Source organism: Gadus chalcogrammus, chromosome 9, assembly GCF_026213295.1.
Source record: "Gadus chalcogrammus isolate NIFS_2021 chromosome 9, NIFS_Gcha_1.0, whole genome shotgun sequence".
In the NCBI taxonomy this organism is placed as follows: domain Eukaryota; kingdom Metazoa; phylum Chordata; class Actinopteri; order Gadiformes; family Gadidae; genus Gadus; species Gadus chalcogrammus.
This window is the reverse complement of record NC_079420.1, coordinates 4003668-4009667: the sequence shown is the minus strand read 5'-3', so window position 1 is coordinate 4009667 and position 6000 is coordinate 4003668. Positions and strand designations below refer to the sequence as shown.

Genomic DNA, 6000 nt, shown 5'->3' with positions numbered 1-6000 from the left:
ATTTATTGTCCTAACAGGCGCTGCAGCTGTGGCTTTTTTACAGCACAGAGCCAATTAAATCCAGATGTCGGAGCGAGAAGACGGGGCTGCCGGTGAGTGAGGGGGGGCCGGGGGGGACAGCGGGGGGGGGACGGGGAGGCTTAATCACGGTGGTTAATGCCCATCTCAAGGTGATGGATACCACAACACACCCTCAGATTCTTGTCGTGCCGCGTTTGGATATTTTTTGGTCTCCACCCCCCCCCCCCCCCCCCCCCAACCAAAAATATGCGGGGTGTTTTTGGACGGGGATTCATGAAAGAAGCCAGCAGCGGCGGGACAACGTATCATTTCTAATAATGGATGCAATTATCCGCCAAATTGAACACGGAGAGGAGATGGCGCCGTGACTCCTGGCAGCGCTGCGTTGGGACTGCGTGCGGAATGTGCAGCAAAACCGCAATTAGCTGTGAACTCCCGTGCTCCACTTCCTTGCATGGTCGTGCGGGCACACACACACACACACACACACACACACACACACACACACACACACACACACACACACACACACACACACACACACACACACACACACACACACACACACACACACACAGAGGAAGAGGTACGCACGGGCATAGACACACACACACACACAGACACACACACACACACACACACACACACACAGAGGAAGAGGTACGCACGGGCATAGACACACACACACACACACACACACACACACACACAGAGGAAGAGGTACGCACAGGCATAGACACACACACACACACACACACACACTGAACAAATCGCCTTCACCATCAGCTGAATGTGAGCCGCAGATCTGGGGACTTTGTGGCGTGAGCCGGTGGAACCAGGTCACCGGGAACCATCCCTCCAGGGCCGGGATAACCCCGGACATAAGGGGGCCTGTCTCCCTGCCCGCGTCTCTGATTACCTGTCTACCCGTCCCTCCCCCTGTCTGTGTCCTTGCCTGTCTAACACCCAGCCTGTCTCTCTCCCGGCCCCGACTCTCTGCCCGTCTGCCTCCCCGCCTGTCTCTCTCTCTGGTTACCTCCCTACCCGTCTCTCTTCCTGTCTGCCTCCCTGCCCGTCTCTCCCCCTGTCCGAGTCCCTGCCCCACGCTCTCCCTAATCGTCTCTCTCCCTGCCGGTCTCTCTCTCACCCTGTCTGTCTGTCTCCCTCCCTGTCGGTCTCTCTCCCTGCCTGTCTGTCTCCCTCCCTCTACCTCCTCTCCTGTCCATGGCCCCTGTAGAGCCCTGTCCCTCTCTCTCCCTGTCTGCCTGTCTGTCTGCCTCTCTCCCTGCCTGTCTCCCTCCCTCTACCTCCTCTCCTGTCCTTGGCCCCTGTAGAGCCCTGTCCCTCTCTCTCCCTGTCTGTCTCTCTCCCTGTGTCTCTCTCCCTGTCTGTCTCTCTCCCTGTCTGTCTCTCTCCCTCCCTCTACCTCCTCTCCTGTCCTTGGCCCCTCGCCTCCATCATGTTGTCCCGCTTTCCTTCATGTTCATGTTTTCAAATAATTTTAACTTCCTGTTGCTTTGCTTACAAAACAGGGCAGGCAGGCAGCAGGTGGGCTAGAGGTCAATGACACAGTTGTGGTGAGTCTTTTCGTAGTGGTTCGACATTCTCTCGTTTGTGAAAGGGTTATTGGAGGTTTCGTCCACAATCTCTAACAAGGCCATTTGGTCAAAGGTCTTTGTTGACGTGGGCGTAGATAGTCAAAACACTCGACAATTTAAACAGCGTTTGGTCAATTAAATAAGTAGTGTGCTCAGAATACTGCACATTTCCATTCTTCAAAACAACACAGAAACAAACCAACATCAGAAAAAGATAAATGACAAACACGATTTCTATATATAAATTGATACATTCAGAGCTCCATTGAGCTAAATAAATTGGAAAACGTATTAATGTCATATTTTGTGTCATATATGTATGATGTTAGGATTAATGAATACATAAATACGTGATAGGAACCTGTTCTTATTGATGCCCAGTCATTCAACTCACTTAATGTCGTATGACTCATATTCACACAAGAGCACACGTAATCAGTTCAACAGAGACAATCAGTTGGATATCATGCACACGCATGATATAGCACTGACTGTAGAAGGGATCAAATGAAAAGGATGAATCTTGAACATTTCACAATCAACAGCTGACAGACCTGACTTGGTGACGGAAAAGTTACAGAGTTTGGATTATTTGATTCTTGATAGTGGCCCAACTCATATTGGAAGGAAGTAAGCCCGATGAGATGGATCTAATATGAAAGCTGAACAGGAACCCAGACCTCTGGGGTTGACAGAACTCATTTGAAGAAGAGGTGAGGAAGACTCTCCAAAAGCCGTGATACAGGGGTGACTTCTGCCACAAACTTAAATTGAAGAAAGCTGCTCGGAGAAATGACTTCAATGTTCCCAACACCACTGGTGGTGGCAGACCCACTTGCAGACAGACACACAGATGGACAAACCCACACATAGTCAGACAGACAGACCCACATACATACAGACCCACAGACCGAGAGACTGACAGACATGAATGTTTGTTCTGCCAAATTCAACAGACAGACAGACAGACATGAATGTTCTAACAAAACAAAATACCACAAAAATTGCCGTTCATTTAATGGTCAATATATTTTGCTATTCAAGGTTTATTGATAAAAGTTATGACACATTCTATCACCGTGGTCAGTGAGACTAAGCCAAGGCAGCTGTTGAAATGTCACTCTTTACAACTTGGATGTAAAAGCCACACCTGATCCGTATACAAGTGGTTCTGTTGTGTTTACACCGCCCCTGGGCCATAAAACAGGACTTTATGGAGAGATGAAAGAGTGCTGTTCATCAGAGCAGCAACGTCACTGAGCGCAAACAGTGTCTGGTCACAACAAATGTATCGTAAAATACTATTTTACTAGCTAACAAATGTTCGATAAAAGGTATCCAAAACATAGAAAACAGCATAACAACCCACAACCAAACTTTTAATTAGCTATTTAGTCAGTGAGCAGACGCCTTCATCTAAGGTGACTCCCAGTCAATTCCGATGCCTGTCATTACGGAGTGTGTTGCTTGCTGCAGAAGGCCTAAAGTTATAAGGACCGAACCCGGTCGTCTACAGCGACAGGTTGTTGACAAGCTCGCAGACGATGACACGTTTTGACTGACGTTCAATCAGAACGTAACGAGCGCGCGCTGATTGAACGTCAATCCACGACATTATCAATCAGTCTCCTGTCGTGCAGTCCTCCATAAGCCATGTCAGAACCCCCCCGGCTTTGAGAAACACCGACAGGCTCGTCTCCCCCTGATGAGAAATATGAATAACCCGTTGCGTGAAGTGATCATGGAAGACCTACAAACAGACGCATATTGGGATACTTACAAAGCAGGGTTTCGGATTCACAGTGTGCATTGGGGTTACTGAGGTGACGTGGGTTAAAACGTAACTTCAGTGAACTTCAAGTCAACAGACAGAACCCTCGCTTGGTCTCCTTCCTGTGAGGAATCTCATCATGCAGCCCGTTCATTGACCTTTCTCAAATGTACGAAAAGTGAGAGTTGTGTCATCCAAAAAACCTGGCTCTGGTTTCAGAGCGGAGGAGGAGAAACAGCTGACTCAGAGATTGTGAGCCACTAGCCATTCACTTTTCTGCGCCGATAAAGAGCTTTCGCAACCCAATTAGTAGTTAGACATGCCAGACGTTTGACCCTCATTTCAACTCATTTCTACCCCTTACCCCTCCCCCTTGTTTTGAAGGGGTAAGGGGAAGGGGTAAGGGGGAAGGGGAAGGGGTAAGGGGTAGAAATGGGATTGGGCCTGAGAGACTCTAGTGATGAGGATGAGGATGAGGATGAGGATGACGGAGGTAAGGGTGAGATTGAGGATGAGTTATTGAGAGTAATTGGGAGTTATTGAGTGACAGAGTGAATTAAAGACAGCTATTGATTGCTAGAGTCTGGACGCAGCGTCCACGTAGCGTCCAGACTCCCCACCGCCTACCGCGAAGATAGAAAAGAGAGCGTTCTTCTCTGTTTCTGTCACCACTCAGAGTATTGTGCTGACAGTCAGCAATGTCAAACGTGTTCTGAGTGGGGCCGAGCTGGCTTCCCTCACTTTAATTGAGTACGTGGGCTTGAATTGAACGTTTGGCAGCTCAGGGACACACATTTTCCTGTTTCAAATAAATAACCTACTGTCAAATCGCGATAGCAGAACTGGTTGGAAATATACGGCTCGACCAAGATAACTTTCACTTCATCCACACGTTGTGGCAGTATTTTGATTGGACCACGCACATTTTAGTGGAGTCAATATAGTAGACAATATAGAGTCATCCTCGCTCCTTAAAATAGTCCATGCGCACTCCATTTTTGCCATGGTATGGCTTGTACGGTATTCGCGAGTCTCGTCTTTAATTTGACAACAAGTACTGTCCAAAAAGGATCAACATCAAAGTGTGTATTTACGATACATCACTCTGCCCTCTGGGGAAAATGAAAACTCAGCCAGATGTATTCTTAACTTCACATCTACATTCAGTCACCCATCGGACCACACTCTGGACTCCCCCTGTCAACCGCTGCCATTACAGTAGGAGAAAGAAACCCAACGCGCAGGCGGGATTGTCAAAACACATACAGTGACAGTAACGATGAACCGTCAACTGCAAAATTGCCGCCACAAACCTGTGCTTGGCTCCGAGGCAGCGCCCGAGGCGCTTACTCTAAAGCCTTCCGGGGCGAATGAAAGCACAAATAAACACGTTATTTATTTCAAATGGAAGAGAAAGCGCCGACCGGGGCTGTCTTTTACCGCCTTCCGTAATAAACACCCCGGTCGGGAAGTGACAGGCAGGCGACAGCTGTGGCAAGGGACCGAGATGGGGGAGGGGGAAGAGAGAGAGAGAGAGAGAGAGAGAGAGAGAGAGAGAGAGAGAGAGAGAGAGAGAGAGAGAGAGAGAGAGAGAGAGAGAGAGAGAGAGAGAGAGAGAGAGAGAGAGAGAGAGAGAGAGAGAGAGAGAGAGAGAGGAGAGAGAGAGAGAGAGAGAGAGAGGAGAGAGAGAGAGAGAGAGAGAGAGAGAGAGAGAGAGAGAGAGAGAGAGAACAGACAGACAGACAGACAGAGTGACGACAGACAGACAGATGTGATTCCAGGCCGGCAGGGCTGACAGACGAAGCGCTCCGCTGCACACTACACCTCAACGCCTGCTGGCCTCCACAGGCTGCAACAACTCACCTGAACCCCACACGCACGCATGCACACACGCACATGCATAGACTCACACACACACTCCCAGACTCTCACACACACAGACACACACGCACGTAACGCACGCAAACAGACACAAACACTCATGCAAACACACACACACACACACACTCATGCGCGCACACACACACACACACACGAAATATCTATCCTTAGGCTTCTAAAATATGATATCATATTTTTATATCGATTTTTTCTTTTCTATTTCACTTTCTTTTGGATCATCAAGATAAAGTCATTTTGTTATGACTAGCCATTCCTGTACACTTTTGACAATGATATATGACTGCATGCATTACTTTTATTATCACATTCATGGACTTGTTTGATATATAAACTTTTTTAGTGTACAGCATATAATAATAGTAATCATTTAGATAAGATTAAATTGATAGTTGACAGTGACAGCTGCATATATCTGGACTCGCTTGCAAACATCTCAAACATCTCAAAAAAACACACACACACACACACACACACACACACACACACACACACACACACACACACACACACACACACACACACACACACACACACACACACACACACACACACACACACACACACACACACACACACACAATATTAAACTGATAATTCTAGTATTCGACGACCACTCCTCTGCATAATAGGAAATAACTATACGGTTTCTTGAACATTTGAGGGAGAAATATGTGTTTTCATTGAAAGCAAAAACTTTGGAAATACATT

At 47.6% G+C, this 6000-nt stretch overlaps 1 protein-coding gene across 1 annotated transcript in view; it reads right to left on the bottom strand.

Annotated features, from left to right (window-relative positions):
• LOC130389640 (alpha-1,3-mannosyl-glycoprotein 4-beta-N-acetylglucosaminyltransferase C-like) overlaps positions 1–6000 on the bottom strand; it is a 68821-nt gene that overhangs the window by 23429 nt on the left and 39392 nt on the right. The gene's annotated exons all lie outside the window — the stretch shown is intronic.